Source organism: Cebus imitator, unplaced genomic scaffold (genome assembly GCF_001604975.1).
Source record: "Cebus imitator isolate Cc_AM_T3 unplaced genomic scaffold, Cebus_imitator-1.0 Scaffold63, whole genome shotgun sequence".
Lineage (NCBI taxonomy): Eukaryota > Metazoa > Chordata > Mammalia > Primates > Cebidae > Cebus > Cebus imitator.
This window is the reverse complement of record NW_016107378.1, coordinates 6461251-6489028: the sequence shown is the minus strand read 5'-3', so window position 1 is coordinate 6489028 and position 27778 is coordinate 6461251. Positions and strand designations below refer to the sequence as shown.

Genomic DNA, 27778 nt, shown 5'->3' with positions numbered 1-27778 from the left:
CAGTGCTGGAAGTACAGGTGTGAGCTACTGTGCCTGACCGTGAACTCTGTTTTTAATTGTATTTAGTTTAATTCATTTCAATTTAAATGAGAACACATTGTCAGCCACGAACTCAGTTTAAATTGTATTTAGTTTTAATTCATTTCAATTTAAATGAGAACACATTGTGACTGTATTAAACAGCTCAGCTCTAAACCACTATATTATTGTGCTTTTTAGATATGACTAGAAGAATGGCACAGAGTTATTTAACTCTTAGTTGCAACTGTTATTTAAATCCAAAGATACAACATCTTTATGGGATTCTGGCTACCACCCATGAATTTGAAGTCTTCTAAATGGTGCCATCCATAATCTATGAAACATATGCCTCTCTAATTTCAAAGCACTGTCAGATCAAAAACAGTTATCCAAATACATTATGTTCCTTTTTATTGAAAGAAATGGAGGACGACCAAAGTGTTCTGACTCTAATTTGTCCTTACGTAAGGGCATAGGTGTGTAGATAAAGAAAATCTAATCATAAGAGGTAGGGCATGACATTGCAGATTTAGCTGAAATTTACAAGTTCTATTTCTATTGATTTTTTATTGTATTTTTTTTTATTTTGGAAAATTTAAAATGTATAAAACTGTTTTAAAAAGAAGAGGAAAGAATAATCCAAGAAATCTTCACCAACAGGAATTAATCACTGTCATATTTGAGTCAGTCTTTTTTCCTATGTATATAATATTTTTTAAACTATGTGAATTAATTCTCCCCTTTTTTTTAAAAAAAAAAAGCATATTATTGACTTAATCCTCCCCACCTTGTCTATCACTTTAATCACAGCAACTCTCCTTATTCTCAAGAAATAGATATTATTCTGAACTTGGTGTGTATGCTTTCAGTGCATTTTGTAAACTTTTACATGTATATTCACATATACTTAAAAGCACATAATATTGTTGATGTGGGAATTTTTTAAAAAAATTTCTATACATGATATCACACTGTGTGTTGTGCAGCGTCTTTCCACTTGTCATTTTTGAGCTGTGTGTATTTTGATAGATTTACATCTAGAAGTCATTCTATAATTATTAATTTCTAGGAACACACCACAGTTTATTCATTTCTTGCTGGCGGTTATTTAGGTTGCGTCAGTTTTTCATTATTTCCAATTATGTTGCAGTGAATGTCCTTGTACATATCCCCCAGTGCGTCTGTGCAAATATTTCTCTGTGCAGATAATGTTAAGATTATAGACTTCGCCCATCTTCGATATTACTAGGTACTCCTGAAGCACTTCCAGCTTGGCTATGGTGTAGACACCCACCAGCAGCGTATGAACACACTCGTTTCCCCACACTTACACCAACATCTGATACCAAACAACTTAAAAATTTTGCCCATCTGAAGTAAGTAGCTTATTGTGGTTCTATTTTGAATTTCCCTATTTGCTAGTGAAGTTCAACATCCTTCCATGTTCATTGGCCATTTGAATTTCCTTTTCAGTGAAATCCTTGAACCTATTCATTATGCTGCTTTCTTTTGAGTTGCTCATCTTACTGATTTGTAGGAGTTCTTTATCATTTCTGGTTAGCAGTCACCTCTTACTGAGCATGTTGGAAATATTTACTCCCTATGTACAGCTTGTCTTTTAACCATTTTACGATTTATTTTGTCAGGTAGAAGTTTTAAATTTTAGATTTAATAGTGGCTTCTAAAATTTCTTTTCTCATTCTTGTTGAACTGATTACAAGCCTTGTTAAATTGTCATGTGTTAAATTCTAGGAAAAGACAGGAGACTCGTGTGTGACATGCTGAATTATTGGCCGATTGCCATTTCTCAGAGAAAAATATTTTCTTGTGCATATTTATAGCATTTCCTTAAGGAGCAAAGTCCATTTTTATATCATTGTGAATGTTTTGTTGTGGGGGTAATGATTTTTTGATATCTAACAATAAAATGTTGACAGTGGTAAAATCTTTGTAATAGCTTATAAAGCAAAAATTGATTTTTCTCTTCTTTGCACACTCTTTGACAGTGTATATTCATGGCTCTTTTTCCTGGATTTTTCTAGTTATTTGGATCTGCTATCTATAATTATGCTGAAAATGATTTCATATGTTTAAAAATTATTTTAGATATCATCTGTCTTTAGACAGAAATCATAGCAGACTAGAGGCAGTCTACCAGCTTTGAATCCCAGCCTTCCCAACTATTAGCTGGAAACCTTAGGCAAGCCACTTTACTTTTTTGTTTCTTAGTTTCTTAATCTGCAAAATGGACTATCTATAAAATAGCATTGCAAGTGTTATGGACTGCTGTGAAGATGAACTGAGGGGTAACACATCAGAGGGTCCTGCAGCAGTGCTTGGCATAGAGAAAACACACTACAAGGCCAGCAGTCATTGTCCCTCAACTACCTTAAGATTCTTACAAATGAGGAGAAACACTGTAGAATTTAGTGCTCTCTGGAAAGTATATTCAAGTCAAAGAACAGCTGACATCTCTGTCGTTTCATATGCCATTAGTGACACCAAAAAATAGATGAATTACAGACAGTGCCGAGCACAACTGATCAATACAAAACTGTCTTTTTTTTTCTTTGAGACAAAGTCTTGCTCTGTAGCCAGACTGGAGTGCCATGGCACAATCTCGGCTCACTGCAATCTCTGCCTCCCAGGTTCAAGCGATTCTCGTGCCTCAGCCTCCTGAGTAGCTGGGACTACAGGTGCCTGCCACCACACCCAGCTAATTTTTGTATTTTTAGTAGAGATGGGGTTTCACCGTGTTGGCCAGGATGGTCTCAAACTCTTGACCTCGTGATCTGCCTGCCTTGGCCTCCCAAAGTGCTGGGATTACAAGCATGAGCCACCACACCTGGCCACAAAACTATCTTTTACAGATTCTCCCTCACACACTTTCAGCCACTTAAGTTCAGTGCTTTGTTACTACAAACACTTAAAATACAAGTTAAAAACACCAGAAAAACTCACAAAAGATATATCCTTCAACCACAACCCCAAAAGTCTGGCCCATCACAAGTGTGATGGTAAAGTTATCTGGGTGAGAATGTGTTTGACTCCGCCTGCCCCAGGAGTCCATGAAGCTCCGTGAGGGCCAAGGCTGTGTCCATGCCAAACACATGTTGGTGAAATTCAGTCATTTCTAGGTGCTTAGTGTCAGGTGGGTGCCGCCTTCATTCTTTGTTTTAATGGATAAATAATAAGTATATATTTATAGGGTGCAATGTGATATTTTGATATATATGTCCAATGTGGAATGATTGATCAAATCATGCTAAAAAATCCATCACCTCATATACTTATCTTTTGTGGTGACAATACTTAAAATCTCCTCTTTTAACAATTTTGAAATATACAGTGCATTACTATTTATTATAGTCACCATTCTGTGCAATAGATCACTAAAGCTTATTTCTCCTGTCTAACTAAAATTTTTCACCCTCATATCTCGCCATTTCCTCTCCAACCCCCTTTCCCAGCTTCTGGGAACCACCATTGTACTCTCTGCTTCTGTGAACTTGATGTTTTAGATTCCACATGTGAGAATCACAAGTGCGATCATGCGGCATTTGTCCTTCTGTGTCCATCTTATTTCATTTGGTGTAATGTTCTCCAAGTTCATCTCTGTTGTCTAAAATGACAGAATTTCCTTCTTTTTGAAGGCTGAATAGTATTCCATTGTGTACACATGTTTTCTTTATACATTCATTCAATAATGAACACCTTGGTTGCTTCCATAACAGCACTGTGAATTCTGCAGTAAACACAGAAGTGCAAATGTCTCTGTGGCTCACTGAGTTCAGTTCCTTTGAATCTCTACGTAGAAGTGGGATTGCTGAGCCCTATGGTAGTTCTATTTTTAGTTTTCTGAGAAACCTCCACATTGCTTTCCATTATGGCTGTGCTAATTTACATTCCTACCAACAGTGTACAAGGGTTCCCTTTTCTCCACAGCCATGCTAACACTTGTCTTCCATCTTTTTTAATAATAGCGATTTTAACAGGTGTGAGGGAAAGGGGCCCTTTGTTTTTTCCAAGCATTTTTCATGTGTTCTGCCCGCAGCTCCTGGCTAGCTGGATGCCAGGATCAGGGCATGTGAATGCCCTTTCACAGCTTCCCGGGAGTGCTGGGCTCAGAGTGGGAAGAGCTGAGTTTCAGGCCTGGTCCCTTACTAATAAACTATTAATTAATATAACCTCTCTGGCTTTAGGGACTCTAGGGGAGATGTGGTCATTAAAGACTGAATGAAATTAAAATGTGAAATGATGTAACAACGTGGGACTTTAAATAGTGAAAGTGGAATTTCACCAGAAATTACTTTGATGGCCACAACTAGATGTTAAAATGAAAACCGATACATACGTAGGACCGAACATAAGCCACATTATTTTATGTTTACATTTCTGCACTCTTTCCTTACCTTGGTAAATCATTTTGAAACAAACACCCCTCCCCTACCCTGCAGCCCTTCCATTCATGTATGATGCAATATTGAGCTGTGATATTTTCAGAAGTGTTTGCTGAGCAGTGGCAGCTTAACTAAAAGCATCCTCTCTATTTTGCTCTTGCTGTTGCATATGGGATCACTGCTCTCACCTGTTAACCCCCAGCAGAAAATCCGCCTGCTGAACAATAGCTTGCAAACGCAGCGTGGCACTCGGTGCTGGCATAAAGGAGTCAGCGAGCAGGGCGTGGGGTCAGCCTGCTGTTGGGGGCAGGCTGTTTTCATTGGCACATCCCTTTTGTGACGGATGTAGTCCTTGTTCTACCATCTGTACCAGGCTACACAGCATCTATTTATTTGCTATCCTTGAACTAACAGGGTATTTTCCCCCAGCCATAAATGGGTTGGTGTGAGAGAAGCTTCTCCTGCTGAGGGAGTCACTTCTGCACTGCATCCTCTTTGTTAATCTGCAAAATAAGGCAGTTTTCTGTTGAAGAGAAAGCAATCATTAATTTTTCATAAGAGCAGCAAAGTTGTGAATAGCAGAGGACCTCTTGAATAAAGAGCTTAGAGGTTCCAATAAGAGATGAATAACAAAGCCCGGAGGGGGAGAAAAAAGTATATCCTTTTTTATACTATTTATCATCAACCCCCCCTCACGCCCCCTCTATCATCCCCTGTTAGGAAGGAAGAAGCCATTTTTTACAAGCTAACAGTCCTTCAAACCTCATGAACCTTAATTTTAATCCTTATCAGTGCCTTTTTAAATGAATAATACAGTGACCTTCAGCTTTGTCCTATATTATGTGAGGTTGATTCGTAAAGACTGCTTTAGTTTTTTAAATTAAGGTAGAAGCTATATGTATTCTACTCAATTCTAGCATTAGTGCTGTCCCAAGTGTGGCATTTATGTTCTTTTGCTTCTTTGGTATAAATAAATATCGAAGTAGGAAGACCAGTGAATTCTACAAGGAATAATAAACTAAAATAATACGGCATTGATTTTGTTCAGGATGTCTAAGTGTGTTTTTATGATTGTGTATGTTTATAGCTTTTTCACACAAGTGACGTGAATTCCGGGCATTTAAAAAGGACATGAATTTCAAGACATTTAGGAAGAGAATCTGTTTTCTAATAGCTGTGCCTTTTACAAGTTGTGGTTTTTGAGAAAAGCATTGTCAATTTCAGACCTCCACCTTGAGAAACTGGTGAGTTATTGCCATTTTGTGTTGTTTTACAGTATTATTGCCATGAGACCACATTAGGGAGCTTCATTTTGGCTGCTAAAGTGCAATATGTGGATATAACAATTTAATAAAGAAGCAGACAAAGATTCCTTTACACTGCATGTGTATTATTTTCTTCTTGAGTTTCTTCTGACCAAGGGTTCTCAGACTGTAGCTTTGAGTCTTATTAGTGAGGTCTCAGCCCTTTCTCCTGTTGAGGAAGGGATGGGCCCCAGGAGCCTGTGAGCCTTGGACAGTCACAGAGGCAATTCACTTACAAATAGGAGGGGACCCCATCGTGAATGGCCTTCCACGTGATGAATTTATGACAACTCATGTTCTCGCGAATTTTAGTAAACTAACAAACAGTAACAGACCCTATGCTGCTGGGCTAATTTCTCTGTCTCCTTCTCTCAGTCCTTCTTAGATCATTAATGTTGGTTTTTTTAATCAACTTTTTGTTGCATTATATAAATTACTCAAGTATTATTTAAATTACTCAAGTAATACATAAATATCAACTCCTTGAAAAAATCAAAGCATTACAGATAAGTTAAAAATCACCTTGGACCCCTACCACCATACAAGTTCCTATACTCCCTCCTCTCCCTAAGATCCTCATCCCTCCCAGTAACAATTGCCAGTTTAGCCTGAATCCTCTGAAATATTTTTTATACATTTAAGCACAGTAGCGTGAATCTATAGCACTAAGCAACTAGATAGCATTGTTTTAAAAAGGCTTTTTCCCCTGTATAGGTATAACATCGAATGTGTCTGTAGCTGGCTTTTTACCAATATTTCTTTAAGATCTTTCCATGTCAATTCATATAGATCTACTTCATTGTTTTCATTGTTTCATAACATTTCATGTTGTGTCTGTGCTGTAATTTATGTAGCTTTTCTCCTATTCAGGGGCAATTGAGTTCCAGTTTTTCACTATTAAAAATGCCACTGTGGTGCGTGACTTCTTATGCACATGAATGCCTCTCTAGGTTTACACTAAAGATGGAATTTCTGGGTTACAGAGTATGCACATTTTAGATGGAGTCAAATGGCTCTCCAAAATGGAGTTAATGTACATTTCTCTTCTTACTGAGATTGAACCACTTGTCCTATGTTTATTGGCTATTGGTGTTTCCTCCCTATTATTTGCTTATTCAAACACTTTGACCATTTTTCTAGTGTCGAATTAATTTGTAGGAGTTATGTGCATATGCGTGTGTATATACACATACACACACATATACATATGAATACATACACACACACACACATATATATATATACATATACACACTGTATGTATGTGTTCCATATGTTAGCCTTCCAGACTATGGCCTGTCTTTTCAATTTATTTATGGTGTCTTTTGTCACCATTGTTTTTGACCTAGATTTATGTTTTTCAATCTTATTCTTTTTTTCCCTCCAAATTTCCTTGTAAATATGCTGCAGTTATCACTTTAAACTTATTATTAGAGAAATAACTGGATTCATTGGAGGTTTGGAGCTGAGACTCAGTGCTGACTCCTTGCTGTCCATCCCTCAGTTGTAGGGGAGCCTCATGTGGGGAGGGTGTGGTAATAGCTACTAAAATCAATTTTCAGCAGCCTGGGATGATAAAACAGCTTTGATCTGAATCTTTTCTTTCACAAATTTATGTGGATTGAAGGCTTGAAGTTTGGGGCAACATATATGTGGAGAGGGTGAGCGCATTCATTAAATGTGGGAGGGTTTTATCATTTTGATTTTTTTTGGTGGGTTTTTTTTTTTTTTTGGTTTTTTTTTTTTTTTTTTTGTATAATTGGGAAGGAAAAGAAACAGTTCAGGAGTGTCCATGCCATCTACTTTTGAGAGACTATGGGCCCACAACTCCCAAGGCTGTATTCTAGGTTTTATTGTGCACTTCAAATTGGGAGATATCTCAAAACACTTGCATTTAATTGGGAGATTATTAAAAACCATGAGCAAATGCAGAGCTTCTCACCCAGAAAATGCTGCCAGTGTCCAACCTAAATGAGGACATTCTTCCCTTCCTGTTTCACAGTCCTGCCAGGAGCCGTATGAAGAAGGTAAGTCAGTTCGGGTGACGGGTACGCCAGAGCTCAGACTTCACCACTACACACTACACACACGTAAGCAATCTGCACTCGCACCCCACAATATACACATATAAAATAAATAAAAACAAATTTTGAAAAAGTTCAACCAGGACAGGGCTTTTACCAGTTTGGTGTTCCCCAAACTTCAGTTATTTGCAAACCATCTTGACAAATGTTACTGTAACAACTTGCCTCCTATGCTATTGTTTGCTTAATATTCTTCTTAAACTACCTACTTATTGTTTGCAAATTTATTTAAAAGGATACATTTAACCTTTGTCACTAGCCATAGATGGAAAACCAGTTTCACTTGTCATATATAAAATAGACAGTAACCATGAAAGTAAACACAAATACAACAATCAAATATTAGCGAAATACTCTGAGCCAGAGGTCTGAGAATGAAATCTTTTAACAAGAGTTCTTGTTTAAAAGCCTACCAAACTAAGATTTTCCTCCTTGATATAAATAGAATTGAAAGAGATTGAAAAAGGAATAACTTTTTTTTATGAGACTCAGGGCCCTACTGATTAAAATCACGCATCAACTTAGAATGAATGAAACATACAGAACTTTGGGTGCCTGCGTGTTTTTGTTGGTACGAGGTCATCATCTGTGTATTCAGGGCACATACTTTGCCAGGCCATCTGTCTCCATGCCATTTGGCTTCACACATAAGCACTGTTCCATCAGAGTCACAGAGCAACAAGGCTTTTTGTTACCATGAGAGAGGGAGACAAAGAGAGACAGAGATGGGTAAGTGGCAGGAGGGAGACAGCACAATGAATCCAGAGGAATTAAAGCTTATATTGGGAAGAAAACAGCAAGATACTAGCTATAATGTACACAGTCATGGCCATATGTAAAGTGCAGCCATGTTACTCAAGGGTCCATTTCTTTTGTTTTGGACTCTGATGTTACCATGCACCTACTGTGTTTTTTTAAAACACATTGAAATCATACATATAGTTAAAAAACAACCAAGGAATACTAATAGGTCATTAAATGATTGTCCATTAAATTTATTTCCTACCCCATCTTTTTTCTCCTCTCATTGTACTCCCAAAGGCAGCCAGTTTTAACCCATTCTATTGATAGACCTTCTGGTGGTTGGCTCCACATGTATGAATAATATGCCTTTATTTGGTAGTTTGCCACCTTAAAACAATATCAAATTTTTGCTGTGTCAGATGATAATTAATATTACTATCCTAACCTTTTCCTCTAGCTTCATTATGTTTTGGCCATTGAGAAGTCTCTTGTCAGTCTGATTCTCAGTTCTTTATAGGTGATCTGTTTAATCCTGTGGAAACTTTCAGGGTCTTTATTTTTGTGATTCTGAAATTTCACAATAATATATAAGATTTTATGCCCAAGTAGTTTGGATTTTTATAAAGATGCCATCTCAGTTATTTCCTGTAATTTCTTAGTATTTCATATATTTTGCCACTGTTGCAAATGGTATCTTTTTTAAAATTTCATTTTCTGATTATTCATTTTAACATATAGAAATACAACTAACGTTTATAGAATAATCTTGTATCCTGCACCTTGTTAAACTCATTTATTATAGCATTTTTGTACACTTCATTGGATTTTCTATGTTGACAATCATGTCATATGTAAATAAACAAAACTTTATTTCTTCTTTTACAATCTGGCCTTTTATTTATTTTACTTAACTTATTCCACTGGCTAGGAATTCTGGTGCATTATTGAATAGAAGTGTTGAGAGCAGACATCCTTGTCTTGTTTCTGATCCTAGGGAGGGAAATTTGGGCTTAAGTAATAAGTATTCAGTCTTGAGTATTATGCCACTGAGTATGATATTAGCTGTATTTTTTTTATATGCCCTTTGTAATATTGAGGATGTTCCCTTTAATTCCAGCTTTATTGAGAGCTGTTCCAGGAAGGTATGTTGGGTTTGTTCTGATGCCTTTTCTGCATCTATTGAGATGATCATATGGTTTTATTTTAGAGTTTAGCAATATAGTGGATTATATTGATCACTGATTGATTTTTGAGTGTTAAACCAATTTTGCATTTCTGAGATAAACTCTACTTGTTCGTGATATATTATTTTTTGCATATTGTTGGATTCAATTTGCTAAAATTGTGTTTAGAATTTTTCTAGGTTCATGAGGATATTAGTCTGTCTTCTTTGCTTGTAATGTCTTTGTCCAGTTTTAGTATTATGGCAATGCTGACCTCACAGAATAAATTGGAAAATATTCCTTCCTTTCCAATTTCATGTAAGAGTTGTGTAGAATTGGTATTATTTCTTCTTCAATACTTGAAATAATTCTCCCCTGAAGCTATTTGGCCTGGAGTTTTCTTTTTTGGAAAAGGTTTCTTTTTTTTAATTATTATTACAAACTCAATTTTATTAACAGATAAAGGGCTATTAGGTTATCTATTTCTTCTTGAGTAAACTTTGGTAATTTATGTCTTTCAAGGAATTTGTTCATTTAAGTTCTTGAATTCGTTGGCATAAATTCTTCACAACATCCCCATTTTTATATTTTCAGCATCTGGGAACAGTAGAGTGATTCCACTTCTTTCAGTTCTGCTGTTAGCAATTTCTGTCTTCTCCCTTTTTTTTCCTGATAAGTCTGGCTAAAGGTTTTTTTATTATTATTATTATACTTTAAGTTTGGGAGTACATGTGAAGAACGTGCAGGTTTGTTACACAGGTATACATGTGCCTTGGTGGTTTGCAGCATCCATTGCCCCATCATCTACATTACCTATTTCTCCTAATGCTATCCCTCCCCTATCCCCCGACCCCCTGCTGTCTCTCCCCTAGCCCTCCCATCCCCCAACAGGCCCTGGTGTGTGATGTTACTCTCCCTGTGTCCACGTGTTCTCATTGTTCAACACCCACTTATGAGTTTTCTGTTCTTGTGTCAGTTTGCTGAGAATGATGATTTCCAGCTTTATCCATGTCCCTGCAAAGGACATGAACTCATCCTTTTTTATGGCTGCATAGTATTCTATGGTGTATATGTGCCACATTTTCTTTATCCAGTCTATTATTCGTGGACATTTGGATTGGTTCCAAGTCTTTGCTATTGTGATCAGTGTCACAATAAACATACGTGTGCATGTGTCTTTCCACTAGAATGATTTCTAATTATTTGGGTATATTCCCAATAATGGGATTGCTGGGTCAAATGATATTTCTAGTTCTAGATCCTTGAGGAATCACCACAGTGTCTTCCACAATGGTTGAACTAATTTACACTCTCACCACCCAGTGTTCCTATTTCTCCACATCATCTCCAGCATTTGTTGTCTCCAGATTTTTTAATGATTGCCATTCTAACTGGCATAAGATGGTATCTCGGTGTGGTTTTGTTATGCATTTCTCTAATGACCAGTGATGATGAGTTTTTTTTCATATGTTTGTTGGCTGCATAAATGTCTTCTTTTAAGAAGTGTCTGTTCATATCCTTCACCTACTTTTTGATGGGGCTGTTGGTTTTTTCCATGTAAATTTGTTTAAGTTCTTTGTAGATTCTGGGTTAGCCCTTTGTCAGATGGGTAGATTGCAAAAATTTTTTCCCCATTCTGATAGTTGCTGGTTCACTCTAATGATAGTTTCTTTTACTGTGTAGAAGCTCTTTAGTTTAATTAGACCCTATTTGTCTATTTTGGCTTTTATTGCCATTGCTTTTGCTGTTTCAGTCATGAAGTCATTGCTCATGCCTCTGTCCTGAACGGCATTGCCTAGGTATTCTTCTAGGGTTTTTATGGTGTTAAGTCTTATAATTAAATCTTTAAGCCATCTGGAGCTAACTTTTGTAGAAGTTGTAAGGAAGGGATCCAGTTTCAGCTTTCTGCACATGGCTAGCCAGTTTTCCCAACACCATTTATTAAATAGGGAAATTTCCCCATTGCTTGTTTTTTTCAGGTTTGTCAAAGATCAGATGATGTAGATATGTGGCATTACTTCTGAGGCCTCTGTTCTGTTCCATTGGTCTATATCTCTGTTTTGGTACAAGTAAATGCTGTTTTAATTGCTGTAGCTTTGTAGTGTAGTTTGAAGTCAGGTAGCATGATGCTTCCAGCTTTGTTTTTTCTTGTTTTGTTTTGATTTTTGCTTAGGATTGTCTTGGCTATGCAAGCTCTTTTTTGGTTCCATATGAAATTTAAGGTCTGTGAAGAAAGTCAATGGTAGCTTGATGGGGATAGCATTGAATCTATAAATTACTTTGGGCAGTATGGCCATTTTCACAATATCGATTCTTCCTAACCATGAGCGTGGAATGTTTTTCCATCTGTTTGTGTCCTCTCTTATTTCTTTGAGGAGTGGTTTGTAGTTAGCCTTGAAAAGATCCTTCACATCCCTTGTTAGTTGTATTCCTAGGTGTTTTATTTTCTTTGAAGTAATTGTTATCAAGAATTCACTCATTATTTCACTCTCTGTTTGTCTGTTATTGGTGTACAGAAATGCTTGTGATTTTTGCACATTGATTTTGTATCCTGATACTTTGCTGAAGTTGCTTATCATCTTAAGGAAATTTTGGGCTGAGATGATGGGGTCTTCTAAATATACAATCATGTCATCTGCAAATAGAGACAATTTGACTTCCTCTTTTCCTAATTGAATATGCTTTATTTCTTTTCTTTGCCTGACTTCCCTGGCCAGAACTTCCAATATTATATTGAACAGGAGTGGTGAGAGAGGGCATCCTTGTCTTGGGCCAGTGTTTAAAGGGAATGCTTCCAGGGTTTTTCCATTCAGTATGATATTGGCTGTGGGTTTGTCATAAATAGCTCTTATTTTGAGATATGTTCCATCAATACCTAGTTTATTGAGAGTTTTTAGCATAAAGCCTGCTGAATTTTGTCAAAGACCTTCTCTGCATCTATTGAGATAATCATGTGGTTTTTGTCTGGTTCTATTTATGTGATGGTTTATGTTTATTGATTTGTGTATGTTGAACCAGCCTTGTATCCCAAGGATGAAGCCGATTTGATTGTGATGGATAAGTTTTTGATGTGCTGTTGGATTCGTTTTGCCAGTATTTTATTGAGAATTTTAACATCGATGTTTATCATGGATATTGGTCTGAAGTTTTCTTCTTTAGTTGTGTCTCTGCCAGGTTTTGGTATCAGGATGATATTGGTCTCATAAAATGAGTTAGGGAGGATTCCCTCTTTTGTATTACTTGGAATATTTTCAGAAGGAATTGTACCAACTCCTCTTTGTACCTCTGGGAGAATTCGGCTGTGAACACGTCTGGTCTTGGACATTTTTTTGTTGGTAGGCTATTAATTGCTTCCTCAATTTAAGACCTTGTTATTGATCTATTCAGACTTTTGACTTCTTCCTGTTTTAGTCTTGGGATGGTGTAGGTGTTCAGGAATTTATCCATTTCTTCTAGATTTATTGGCTTATTTGCATAGATGTATTTATAGTATTCTCTGATGGTAGTTTGTATATCTGTGGGTTTGGTAGTGATATCCCCTTTATCATTTTTTATTGTATCTATTTGATTCTTCTCTCTTTTCTTCTTTATTAGTCTGGCTAGTGGTCTGTTTTGTTGATATTTTCAAAAAACCAGCTCCTGGATTCATTGATTTTTTGAAGGGTTTTTTATGTCTCTATCTTCTTCAGTTCTGCTCTGATCTTAGTTATTTTTTGTCTTCCGCTAGCTTTTAAATTTCTTTGATCTTGCTCCTCTAGTTCTTTTAATTGTGACATTAGGGTGTTGATTTTAGATCTTTCCTTGTTTCTCTTGTGGGCATTTAGTGCTATAAATTTCCCTCTACACATTGCTTTAAATGTGTCCCAGAGGTTCTGGTATGTTTTGTCTTCATTCTCATTGGTTTCAAAGAACATATTTATTTCTACCTTCATTTCATTATTTTTCCAGTGTCATTTAGGAGCAGGTTGTTCAGTTTCCATGTAGTTGTGCAGTTTTGAGTGACTTTCTTAATCCTGAGTTCTAATTTGATTGCACTGTGGTCTGAGAGACTGTTTGTTATGATTTCCGTTCTTTTGCATTTGCTGGCATTTGCTGAGGAGTGTTTTACTTCCAATTATGTGGTCAGTTTTAGAATAAGTGCAATGTGATGGTGAGAAAAATGTATATTCTATTAATTTGGGGTGGAGAGTTCTGTAGATGTCTATTAGGTCTGCTTGGTCCAGAATCTGAGTTCAAGTCCTACATATCTTTGTTAATTTTCTGTCTTGTTGATCTAACATTGATAGTGGGGTGTTAAAGTCTCCCACTATTATTGTGTGGGAGTCTAAGTCTCTTTGTAGGTCATTAAGAGCTTGCTTTATGTATCTGGGTGCTCCTGTATTGGGTGCATATATATTTAGGGTAGTTAGCTCTTCTTGTTACATTGATCCCTTTACCATTATGTAATGCCCTTCTTTGTCTCTTTTGATGTTTGTTGGTTTAAAGTCTCTTTTATCAGAGACTAGGATTGCAACTCCTGTTTTTTTTTNTGTTTGTTTGTTTTCCATTTGCTTGGTAAATCTTCCTGCATCCCTTTATTTTGAGCCTATGTGTGTGTCTTTGCACGTGAGATGGGTCTCCTGAATACAGCACGTCGATGGGTGTTGACTCTATCCAATTTGCCAGTCTGTGTCTTTTAATTGGAGCACTTAGCCCATTTACATTTAAGGTTAATATTGTTATGTGTGAATTTGATCCTGCCATTTTGATGCTACCTGGTTGTTTTGCCCATTCATTGATGAAGTTTTTTCATTGTGTCGATGGTTTTTACAATTTGGTATATTTTTGTGGTGGCTGGTACTGGTTTTCCTTTCCATGTTTAGTGCCTCCTTCAGGAGCTCTTATACAGTAGGCCTGGTGGTGACAAAATCTCTCAGCGTTTGCTTGTCCATAAAGGATTTTATTTCTCCTTCACTTATGAAGCTTAGTTTGGCTAGGTATGAAATTCTGGGTTGAAAATTCTTTTCCTTGAGGATGTTGAATATTGGCTCCCACTCTCTTCTGGCTATAGGGTTTCTGCTGAGAGATCCGCTGTGAGTCTGATGGGCTTCCCTTTGTGGGACCCAACCTTTCTCTATGGCTGCCCTTAGCACTTTTTCCTTCATTTCAACCCTGGTGAATCTGATGATTATGTGTCTTGGGGTTGCTCTTCTTGAGGAGTATCTTTGTGGTGTTCTCTGTATTTCCTGAATTTGAATGTTGGCCTGCTTTGCTAAGTTGGCATACCTTGCTAGGTTGGGGAAGTTCCCCTGGATAATATTCTGAAGAGTATTTTCCAGCTTGGTTTCATTCTTCCTGTCACTTTCAGGTACAATGATCAAACGTAGATTTGGTCTTTTCACATAATCCCATATTTCTTGGAGGCTTTGTTCATTTCTTTTCACTCTTTTTTTCTCTAATCTTGCCTTCTTGCTTCATTTCATTGAGTTGAACTTCAATCTCTGATATCCTTTCTTCCACTTGATTGATTTGGCTATTGAAACTTCTGTATGCTTCAGGAAGTTCTTATGCTGTGTTTTCCAGCTCCATCAAGTTGTTTATGTTCTTCTATATGCTCATTATTCTAATTAGCATTTCATCTAACCTTTTTTCAAGGTTCTTAGCTTCCTTGCATTGTGTTAGAACATGCTCCTTTAGCTCAGAGAAGTTTGTTATTACCCACCTTCAGAAGCCTGCTTCTGTCAGTTCGATACTCATTCTCCATCCAGTTTGTTCCCTTGCTGGTAAGGAGCTGTGATCCCTTGGAGGAGAAGGGTGTCCAGATTTTTGGAGATTTCAGCCTTTTTGTGCTTGTTCTTCCCCTCTTCATGGGTATATCTACCTTTCATCTCTGAAGTTGGTGACCTTTGGATGGGGTCTCTGAGGAGATGTCCTTTCTGTTGACATTGAAACTATTTATTTGTTTGTTAGTTTAGTCAGTCTCCTCTTCTGCAGATCTGCCGGAGTTTGCTGGAGGTCCACTCCAGACCCTGCTTGCCTAGAAATCACCAGCGGGGGCAGCAGAACAGCAAAGATTGCTGCCTGTTCCTTCTTCTGGTAGCTTTGTCCCAGAAGAATACCTGCCCCAGACTAGCAACAGCTCTCCTGTATGAGGTGTCTGTCAGTCCCTGCTGGGAGGTATACCCAATCAGGATACACAGGGGTCAGGGAGCCACTTGAGGAGGCAATCTGTCCCTTGTCAGAGATCTAATGCTGTGCTGGGAGATCATCTGCTTCCTTCAGAGCTGGCAGGCAGGGACTTTTAAGTCTGCTGTAGTTGTACCCACAACCGCGCCTTTTCCCAGGTGCTCTGTCCCAGGAAGGTGAGGGCTTTATTTATAAGTCCCTGATGGGCTTCTGCCTTTTTTCAGAGATGCCCTGCCCAGAAAGAAGGGAGTCTAAAGACAAAGTCTGCCGGCAGAGGCCTCGCTGAGCTGGTATGGGCTCTGCCCAGCCACTATGTAAACTTCCCAGTGACTTTGTTTACAGAGACTAGGTTAAAACCGCCCGCTGGAGCCTCAGCAATGGCAGACACCCCTCCCCACAATCTCGACTGTCCCAGGTTGAGCTCAGACTGCTATGCTGGCTACGAGAATTTCAAGCCAGTGCATCTTAGCTTGCTGGTCTTCGTGGGGGTGGGACCTGCTGAGCCAGATCACTTGGCACTTGGCTCCCTGGTTTCAGCCCCCTTTTTCATGGGAATGAGCTGTTTTGTCTTGCTGGTATTCCAGGCACCACTGGGGTATGAAAAAAAAAAAAAAAAAAGATTGCTGCAGCTAGCTCAGTTTCTTCCCAAATGGTCACCCAGTTTTGAGCTGGAAACCCCAGGTGCTGGTGTTATAGGCACCAGAGAGAATCTCCTGGTCTGCGGGTTGTGAAGACCATGGGAAAAGCACAGTATCTGAGCCCGAGTGCCAGAGTGCCAGGAAAAGTCCCTAATGGCTTCCCTTGGCTAGGAGAGGGAGTTCCCCAGCCCCTTGTGCTTCCTGGGTGAGGCAACGCCCCACCCTGCTTCAGCTTGCCCTCCTTGGGCTGCAGTGACTGTCTAACCAGTCCCAGTGAGATGAACCAGGTACCTCAGTTGGAAATGCAGAGATCATCGGCCTTCTGCATCCCTCTCTCTGGGAACTGCACGCCAGAGTTGTTCCTTTTTGGCTATCTTGCCAACCCTCCTTCCAACAACATCTGGCTAAAGGTTTATCAATTTTATTGCTCTTCTCAAAGAACCAGCTTTTCGTTTCATCAATTTTTTTCTATTTTTTTCTTTTTTCTATGTCATTGTTTTCTGTTCCTATCTTCATTATTTCCTTCTACTTAAATTTTGATTTGCTCTTTTTTTTTTACAGTTTTTTTAAGGGAAACACTAAGACTCTTTTTCTTTTCTAATATAAGCTAGTAGTATAAAATTTCCCCTAAAAACTGTTTTAGTGACATCCTCCAAATTTTGATATATTGTATTTTGATTTTCATTTGGTTCAAAATAATTTCTAAATTCCCTTTTGAATTCATCTTTGATCCATGAGTTATCTAGAAGTATGTTGTTTTGTTTCCAAATATTTGAGGATTTTCCAGAGATCTTTCTGTTGACATTTTTAAATTAATTCCACTGTGTTCAGATAATACATTTTGTGTGACTTTAATCATTTTCAATTTAAAAAGACTTATGGACCACTGTATGATCTATTGTTATAGATGTCCATGTGTTATTGAAAAGAATGTGTATTCTGCTGTTTTTGGAGTGAAATGCTCTATAAATGTTCGTTTTAAAAATTACTTGATGATGTTGCTCAGATCTTCTATTTTCTTATTGATTTTCATTCTATTTGTTCTATATGTTATTGAGACAGAAGTATTGAAAATCTGACTATACAATGAGAACACGTGGACACAGGGAGAGAAGCACTACACACTGGGGTCAGTTGGGGGAAACTAGGGGAGGGACGGTGCGGGGTGGGGAGTTGGGGAGAGATAGCAAGGGGAGAGATTCCAGATGTAGGTGATGGGGAGGAAGGCAGCAAATCACACTGCCATATGCGTACCTATGCAACAATCTTGCATGTTCTTCACATGTACCCCAAAACCTAAAATGCAATAAAATAAATAAATGGAAAAATAAATAGAAAAAAAAAAACAAAATCTGACTATATTTTTGGATTTGCATGTTTCTTCTTTTAGTTATACCAGTTTCTATTTCATGTCTACTGAAGCTTTGTTAGTAGGTGCATACACATGATTTGTGATTATTTATGTCTTCTTGATGAAGTGACTCCTTATCATTGTGAAATGATATTTTTCATCCCAGGTAATACTTTTTGATCTGAAACCTCTTTTGTTTGATATTACTATAGCTTTCCTTGATTGGTGTCAAGCATAGTATATATTTTTTTCATCCTTTTACTTTTAACCTGTTTGTGCCATCACACTTGAAATGTGTTTCACGTAGGTAACATATAGTTGAGTCTTGCTTTTTAATCCAATTTGACAATCTCTTCTTTTTAATTGGGTAATTTAGACCATTTATATTTCATGTGATATGTGATGTAATTAGGTTTACATGCTAATTTTTGTGGGAGGGTTTTGTCCCATCTCTTCTTTTTTTTTCTCTCTCTCTCTCTTTTCCTGCCTGATTTTGGATTAAATGAACAGTTTTTACAGTTCCTTTTTGTGTTCCTCATTGGTTGTATTTTAGTTATTACTTTAGGACTTACAGTACATATATTTAGTTTATCACAGTTTACCTTCAAGTGATTTTTATGCTCACATATAGTGTAATAATTTTGCAATAGTATATTTTCATTTTTCCCCTCCCAATCTTTTTTGAAATTATTGGAAAATATTTAACCTCTGCAGATTTTATAAACCCCACATTGTGATATTATTTTTATTTAAAGTTAATTGTCAAACCCTGGAAAAAAACCTAGGCAAAAGCATTCAGGACATTAGGCATAGGCAAGGACTTCATGACTAAAACACCAAAAGCATTGGCAACAAAAGCCAAAATAGACAAATGGGACTTAATTAAACTCCAGAGTTTCTGTACGGCAAAAGAAACAATCATTAGAGTGAGCTGGCAACCAACAGAATGGGAAAAAATTTTTGCAATCTACCCATCTGACAAAGGGCTAATATTCAGAATCTACAAAGAACTAAAACAGATTTAAAAGAAAAAAACAAACAAACCCATCCAAAAGTGGGTGAAGGATATAAACAGACACTTTTCAAAAGAAGACATATATGAGGCCAACAAACATGAAGAAATGCTCATCACCACTGATAATTAGAGAAATGGAAATCAAAACCACGTTGAGATACCACCTCATGCCAGTTAGAATGGCAATCATTAAAAAATCTGTAGACAACAGATGCTGGAGAGGATGTGGAGAAATTGGAACACTTTTACACTGTTGGTGGGAGTGTAAATTAGTTCAACCATTGTGGAAGACAGTGTGGTGCTTCCTCAACGACCTAGAAATAGAAATTCCATTTTACCCAGCAATCCCATTACTGGGTATATATCCAAAGGATTATAAATCATTCTATTATAAAGACACATGCACACGTATGTTCACTGTGGCACTGTTTACAAGAGCAAAGACCTGGAACCAACCCAAATGCCCATCGACGATAGACTGGACAAGGAAAGTGTGGCACATATACACCATGGAATAGTATGCAGCTATAAAGAACGATGAGTTCCTGTCCTTTGTAGGCACATGGATGAATCTGGAAACCATCATTCTCAGCAAACTGACACAAGAACAGAAAATCAAACACCACATGTTCTCACTCATAGGCAGGTGTTAAAAAATAAGAACACATGGACACAGGGAGGGGAGCATCACACCCTGGGGTCTGTTGGTGGGGTCCAAGGGAGGGACAGTGGGGAGGAGGGTAAGGAGGTCAGGGAGGGATAACACGGGGAGAAATGCCAGATGTAGGTGACAGGGGGATGGAGGCAGCAAACCACAATGCCATGTGTGTACCTATACAGCAATCCTGCATGATCTGCACATGTACCCCAGAACCTAAAGTACAGTAAGAATAAATAAAGTTAATTGTCTCTTAAAGAGATTTTTTAAGTTAGAAGTAAAACATACACACACATCTGTATATATATGTACATGCGTATACATACACATATGTACACACATACCCATTTCCAATACTCTTCATCCTTTGTATAGATTTCTGTTTCCATCTGGTATTATTTTCATAATCCTTAAAGAATTTTTTTAATTTTATGGCAAAATCTGACAGTGATGAATTCTCTTAGCTTTTGTATGTCTGAAAAAGTCTTTATTTCCCCTTTATTTTTAAAAGATCTTTTACTAAATATAAAATTTTAGTTTGACAGTTTTTTCCATTCAGTATTTTAGAAATGTTGCATCATTATCTTCTCACATGCATTATTTCTGTCTAGAAATATATTATACAATAATCCCTGCCTTGATTCTCTCTATATAATGTACCTTATCTGAAGCTATTTTTAAGAGTTTCTGTTCATGACTTGTTTTGAGCAAGTTGATTATGATGTACATTGCTTTAATTTTCTGTATATTTCTTGCACTTGGAGTTTATTGAATTTCGTGGATCTCTGGTTTTATTGTTTCTATCACATTTGGACATTTTATATCCATTATGCCTTCTAAGTTTTTTCTTTCCTGCCCTTTGTTTCGGGGACTCCAATTTCCTAAGTATAGACTACTTGAAGTTAGCCCACAGCTCACTGATGCTCTACTCATTTTATAAATTCTCTTTCCCTTTGTCTTTCATTTTAAATATTTTATAGCCATGTCCTCAAGTTCACTAATCTTGTTTTCTGCAGTCTCTAATTTGTCATCATTCCCATCCAATGTAATTTTTATCTTAGACATTGTAATTTTCACCTCCAGAACTTTTATTTTAGCCTTTAGAAATATCTTCCATGTATCTACTTAACATTTTGAACATTTGAAATGCAGTTATAATAGCTGCTAATTCTGTGTTAATTGGGGGTCCATTTTGATTGATTGATAAGATATCCTCTCACGGTCCTATTTTCCTGCTTTTTATATGCTGGCTAATTATTGACTGGGTACCAGATATTGTATATTTTACTGTGTTGGTACCTGACATTTTTATATTCCTATCAATATTCTCAAGCTTTGATCTGAGACACAATCTCATTGCTTAGAAACAGTTTTATCCTTTGTCCTCACTTTTAAGATTTGTTAGGTGATATCAAAGCAATGCTTGGTTTAGGTGTTATTATTCCCTACAATAGAGGCAAACTGCTCTGTGTATGTCGAGAATCTTAAGGTTTCCCAATTCTGGGTCTATGTGAGTAGCAGGCACTGTTATTCAGTCCTTTTGTGCGGGTTTCCACCTGGCCTTAGGTAGTTTACTCACATGCATACATACGCTTTTCAGTATTCTGCTGAACACTCAAGAAGGACTATCTTTATTTATTTTTATTTTTATTTATTTTCACCCAGGCTGGAGTGCAGTGGCATGATCTCGACTCACTGCAACCTCATCCTCCCAGGTTCAAGCAATTCTCCTGCCTTAGCGTCCCAAGTAGTTGGGACTATAGGTGCATGCCACCATGCCTGGCTACTTGTTTTGTATTTATATATATATAGAGAGAGAGAGAGGGGGAGAGAGAGAGAGAGAGAGAGAGAGAGAGAGAGAGAGATGGGGTTTCTCCATGTTGGCCCAGGCTGATCTCGAACTCCTAACCTCAAGTGATCCACCCTTCTCGGCCTCCTAAAATGCTGGGATTACAGGTGTGAGCCACCATGCCCAGGGAGAAAGTCCTAGTGTTTTCTCTCTGTGAAGCACTCTCAACTCCAGTACTCTTCTCTGTAAACTGCAGCTGCCTCGGTCTCCTCAGACTCAGCTTCATCTACTCAACATGAGGAGTCCACTGGGCTCTGTCTGCATTTGCACTCTCATGCTGTAGACTGGAACTTCTCTCCAGGCAGGAGGCTCAAAAATCACCAGGCCCATCTCATTTGCTTCCCTTCTCTCAAGGATCACTGAGTGTTGGCTGATGTCCAGTGTATTGTGTACTTTTGTTTCATATATTTTGTCCTGGGATGGGGGGAGGGAGGTTAGGTGGGAGGATAAATCAAGTTCCTATTACTCCATTTTGGCTAGAGGTGGAAATTTGGCATTTACTCTCATTTTAGTGGGGTTTTAGATAGGATAAGAAATAATACATGTGCTCATTCCACTGTATTGACCCACAAGCACATTGTACATTTTTTTTAAAAATGCTGCTGCTGCTGGCATTGTAACCTCTAACACTTAGTTCATGGTTTTGTTAATTATTTGTCCAAGTTTATATTCTCTAAATGGACTTTTTGAGAAGTGAGAACTGTGTCTCATTCACTTTGGGATAGTCTCAGTGCTAAATTGAAGCTCTATAAATGTTTGTTGACTGGATTAGTGAGTTAATACTATTGTCTTATTGGTAAAATTGCAAGTTAAAAGAGTCAAGACTGAAGGTAAGAGTGCTTTTTAATTAAAACCTTTGTAGGGAAATGCAATTTACCCTTCAGGACATTATTCTTTTCAGGCTGCAGCTTTTAATGTTCACATTAGCACCCTCTTCAGCCTTTGTGGCAGGAAACACTTCTTAAAAATGTTGTCACACATTTTCTGGTAGAATGTATATGCAACATTTGGGGGAATTTTGTTCTTGGCCATTTATCCTGGTCATTTTCTAACCTGATCTCAATGTAAAAGTTATTGTGGAATAACAGAAAGATGTATGTTTCCAATCCATCTATTCTCTTGTTTAGGGTGTATGTGAAATACCAATTTAATCTTTTAAAGGAACCTTAAGCTTCCATATATAATTATAAATACAAATAGGTATATTTTAAGTTCAAATTTCCTCAATTTTTCTCCTGTTCTAAAGAGTGTACAATTGTATCATATGTTCTCTCAATCTTTCAAAGTTTTAGAAGCTGAGAAATTAGAGCAAGATCATCAGAATATGTCACTTGTTGATTCCTTTACTTATAAAGGCAGCATTGCGTAGTGATTCCAAATACTATGGAGCCCGATGGACTGTGTACAGCTCCACCTTTTACTAGCTGTGTGGTCTTGAGCAAGTCACTAAATCTCTCCAAGGGTGTCTTCTCCTGTGTAAAAGGGCTTAATAATAGTACATTCTAGGGTCATTAAGAAGATTAAATTGGTTAATGTTTACAAAGTGTTTTAAATGGCGCATGATATTCATGGTAAGTGTTATATAAGCATTAGTTTAAGCAAAATAAAATATAGTGAAATTGAATAAAATAAAACTAAAATGTTATTTTATAAATCTTTCTGCATTTAATTCTTCTGACTTTCCCAAGAAGTAAAAATTACACTCTTTATGAAGTTATGTCATACTTTAATAGCTTGCATTTTTGGAAATCAGTTGAATATTGAGGGGATAAAGAACACTTCTAGTTTTCCTTCAAGATCTTCTACAAAACAGTGATGCCTCAATGGGTATGAGATAAAACTTGCAAGGCTTTGCTACTTTTCTCACAGGGTCGATTTTAGCAAGGTTTTGCACTTGGTGCCTTTATTTTTCCTTCAGTCTAAACTTCCGGTTGTCCATGATTCAACCTTAAATTCCATCTCTGAACGTCCCCTTCCTCACCACCAAGTTGATTCTAGAGATTTTTCCCATCATGATGTTCAAGATCTTTTTTTTTTTTTTTTTTTTTTTTGAGACGGAGTTCCACTCTGTCACCCAGGCTGGAGTGCAGTGGCGTAATCTTGGCTCACTGCAACCTCTGCCTCCCAAGTTCAAATGATTCTCCTGCATCAACTTACCAAGTAGCAGAGATTACAGGCACCCACCACCACACCCAGCTAACTTTTGTATTTTTTTAGGAGAAATGGTGTTTCTGCATGTTGGCCAGGCTGGTCATGAACTCCTGAGCTCAGGCGATCCACCCACCTCGGCCTCCCAAAGTGCTGGGATTGCAGACATGAGCCACGTGCCTGGCCCAAGATCTCCTCTTATCTCATGTTGTCTATTACCCAGGACACTTTAATACCATAAATATGTTTTCTAACCTTATTGAGTTCTTTTCTAATTTAACATCCTTATTTTCTATAGTGTTCCAATTATGAGCATCTGTGACTTGCAGAATTTGTCAGCTTGTTAGAGACAGACATTTGATTTAGCATTCATTTCCATTTTTAAGCTTATCTGTCTTTTTTATTTGTGTTTGCAGAATTTTCAATTTCTCATCAGTCTCTCTGGGTTACTGTTAACGTCCTAGCATCTCATTGTCCAGATTATTAAGAAGTTAAGAAAGCTTAGTCAGCAGTAGATGGTTGACTGTATTTTGTAAATATAAGACTCAGCTAATCACTCTTTGAAATTTACAGGGGCATTATTTACTTAATAGTCTTAGTGTGTTTAATGCCATCTTTGAGAGACTTCTGTGCACAATCTCTTATCATCTCCATGTATTTGTTTCTAGCTGGGTGTTTGAGGTTAGATAGGCTCACAAGGAGTTTATAGAAACAATGATGCATCAAAAATTCACATCTCATAATTAGAGTAATTTTCAGTACAGCCCAGTCCTGTCCAGAATCAGGAGACTTGACAGGCCGCAAACCAAAAGGGCATTTGAAATACTTACTGCTCATCCCTCCACCTGCTCCCCCATGCCGGGGCAGGCGCTGTGGTGAGCGTGTGGATGGCACAGGCTCTGCGGGTGTCTGACTAGAGAGCCTCAGTTACGTGCTCTCCACCTCATCACACAGCAGCCCCGTGTAATAGAAATCACTTATTATGAGGGTTGGCTAAATAAAGGCACATTGTGACCGGTCACAATTCCTAAATGAATCCTCCTGACTGATCTGGTTCTGACACTTTCAAAGCTGCTGTTATTACTGAACATGAACATGTGGAAAGAATAAATCAAGACAGAATGATAAAATTCTTAAATGCTTTTGCTTAAAATTATTCATTCTCTAGTATGTGTGTAAATGGGGACACATACACACACTCCACATATACTCTTGCATACTAAACGGTTCCCTAGGTGCACTTTTATCATTTTATCCCATCTCACTTTGGTAGTTCCTGTTGTAGTCCTTCTGTAGACTAATTCTCTAAATACTTAGAAAAATAAGAGAGTCTTATCTGTGTGTAGTCGTGGATTTTGCTCCCTCTTAAAGCATTCTCTTTTCTGAGTTCTTAAGTGTTAGAAGTGGGAAAGCCATCTTTCTTTCAAATTTAGCAGATAGCATTTCTTTGCATATGTACTTAAACCATATACACACTTACACTGTAATAGATACATCATGGAAAAGCAAACCATAGGCTTTTAGCACTGTCAGGCATGAGCTCTTTCCCTCTCATCTCCACCTGGAAAGATGTTTAGGAGAATGGGAAGCCTCTCTGGGTCTGTATTTATAAGCCTTGCTGGAAAAAAAAAAAAGTCGATTATTTTTTAGACTCAGATCACACCATAATAAATGTGAATATAAACAATCACTTAAGTGCTTTCTAAGCACTGGTTCTATCTATGATCCGTCTTCCTTCTTTTATTTAGTAAAAAGCTAACAAACAAGAATAGAGTGCCATTTGCATGTTTCATATTTTTACCCATTATGGAGTCCAGTGGTTGAGTAGACTCATCTGATAGCCAAGAGAAGCAAACAAAATTGATTTCCTGTAGCCCACAGTGAGTTTCCCTAGATTTAGAGAGCAGGTGATTCTAAGACGGATGTGAAATAAAACTTGCAAGGCTTTGCTATTGAGAGACCTGGGCATGCGGCGGAAAAACCAGATGCCGTCCTTGGGAAAGCGAGGCCTCTCTGCTCCTTGAATGAGCTGTTTTAGGATGTTGCTCATGTGCAAATATTGCACTTACCGCGGTGTAAAATGTCAAGCCATCACATCCCTGGGATAGAAACAATTAAAGAAGGATTTGTGTTTGTAAAAACATGTGCCTATCAAGGTAAGTGATTAGGGTACATGAAAGAAAGAAAATATGGAGACGTAAAAATTGTGGGTTCTGCAATCAGACCCTCTGGATTTAAATCCTACCTCCACTTGCTGAGTGATATTGGGCTAGTCATTGAACCTCTCTGAGCCTCAGCTTTTTTCCCTGTGAAGTGGAGAAACTAATAGCTAACCATAGGTTTATTGTATTAAATGAGTTAATACATGCAAAACAATTCACACATAGTAAGCATGAAATAAATTCTAATTATTATCATTGTTATGCACTAAGAAAGGATTTTTGCAACTAAAGTATCAAAAGAAGTGAAGATGCTAAGGAATTCTTTGGCTTTACAAGATGAATTCCATACAAAATGAGGCCGTCAGACAACCAGATTCCATATGACAATGAGAAAGTTCCCGCACAGTACTTCAGGCTTCATCTAGGGAACATGTTTAAAGGTACCAAGAATTTTTGTGTTTTTTTCCAATTTCAACAAATAAAATTCTCATTCCTTTCTGTCTGTCTCTCTGTCAGTGCTGTTGCTTTCTCTTACTCTATAGTCAGTGTTTCTCTTCCTAGTTTCTTTTTTTACAACTAGTTGTGAATTCTTTATTCTCTCACATAGACATATGACAGTAGGGGAGGAGGGCATGTGTATTTCCTCAATGTTAGCAGGAAGTCTGTCTTGCCATCTCCATAGAGTGGAAAATTCAGCAGGTAGAGCCTGCTAATGTCATTCCCCTTTCAAATCACATTCAAAAGTGTACTTAATACACTATGTACATTAATCGGACATTTTGATCTTGAGTAATGGTGATGCCTTCAGAAGTTTAGAGTGGGGGCATGGGTTTTATATATGCTGGAAGGGTTCCTAAGTCCTTGGGTGACTTTGGAGCAGTCTCTATGGGCGCTCCACCCATATCCACTGCATCTTTGTCAGACATATGGCCCCTAGGCTCCTGGAACCCACTTTGTCCATAGGCATGGAAAGGTGAAAGTGCCTAGGAATTCATATCTCTCTGGGGGCACTCTTAAGCAATGGCTGTTGGTTATATGGGTATAAATACCCGAACTCCCTCACCACTTGGCTAAAGTAATTCCAAGCCACATACTTTGCAGTTTTCCAGAGTTACCCTGTGAGATTCAACTGCTGTCACCCGCTGTGGTAGCTCACTTAATAATGCATCCTATGTTGTGTGGCCACCTTTCCTTCTCTGTCTCACTTCTCCCTCACTACCCAGGCTCTCTGTGTCTCTCGATATACCACTCACTTGTTCAGGGTCACTTCTGGAGTTTCCAACCCCAGACAATGTGCACACTTTCAGAGGTAGAGGGAATCTACTAAGCCTAGACCCAGGTATCATCAAAACTACGCTGGGCCCCAAACTGGCAGCATGCATTCTGGCAGAGCTCTGCTTTTCCCAGGTTTGGAATTCCACTGACTCAGACCCTGATTTGTCATGGAGGCAGACCTGTCAAGGTCTCATCAGAGGAGCTGCTAGGGAAGTGGACCAGGATCACAGCTGCCCATTCTCTCACCCCACCTATCTTCTGCAGAGTGGCCCATTTGTGCTTTAGGAGGAAGAGTGCAGGAGCAGTGGTCAGCATGCTGTGAACGTTACTTTCTGAGCATGGGTGGGTCTTGATAAATGCTCCTGTCCACTTCATTCCCTCTTAATAGACCCATCAAACAAGCTCTCGTTGTTTTCCAGCGCCAACCTAGGTAAACCAGTCATTTTGTGCCCCAGCGTGTCAAAGAAAACGCCTGCTTCCCAGAAGTTTCCCATTAACGGGGAAAGAAGGCTTGTTCACACAGCCTTTTATTGTAAACCAGCTCATTCTTTGGCAATCTGAAACCAAGACTGCACATTTAGCCAGGCGGGTCTTTTCAAAGCATGTCCTTTACCATAGTGTCCATTGCATTATGTCTTCTTTCTTGTTTTGTGTTATCATTTTTGTGATGCTTTAATGCTCAGTGCACAAACTGAAGCTATGTGGCATCCGTATCATGGTGTATTAGGATTCCAAAAAAACATGCAATCCCTGAGCAGACAATAAACTTGATTTTGCACAAGTGGCATCCTTTATACTTTG

General features: G+C 38.0%; 1 long non-coding RNA gene across 4 annotated transcripts; it reads left to right on the top strand.

Moving 5' to 3' along the window:
• LOC108305489 lies at positions 1–27758 on the top strand. Of its 4 annotated transcripts, XR_005200575.1 has the most exons (3): positions 1–1397; positions 25973–26142; positions 27110–27758. It is a non-coding gene; the product is annotated as an uncharacterized LOC108305489 (long non-coding RNA). The 4 variants fall into 4 exon arrangements; XR_005200574.1 differs by lacking the exon at positions 1–1397 and having other exon boundaries at positions 23659–26142; XR_001825759.2 differs by lacking the exon at positions 1–1397 and having other exon boundaries at positions 23671–26142; positions 27151–27758.
• Positions 27759–27778: the final 20 nt, after the last annotated feature.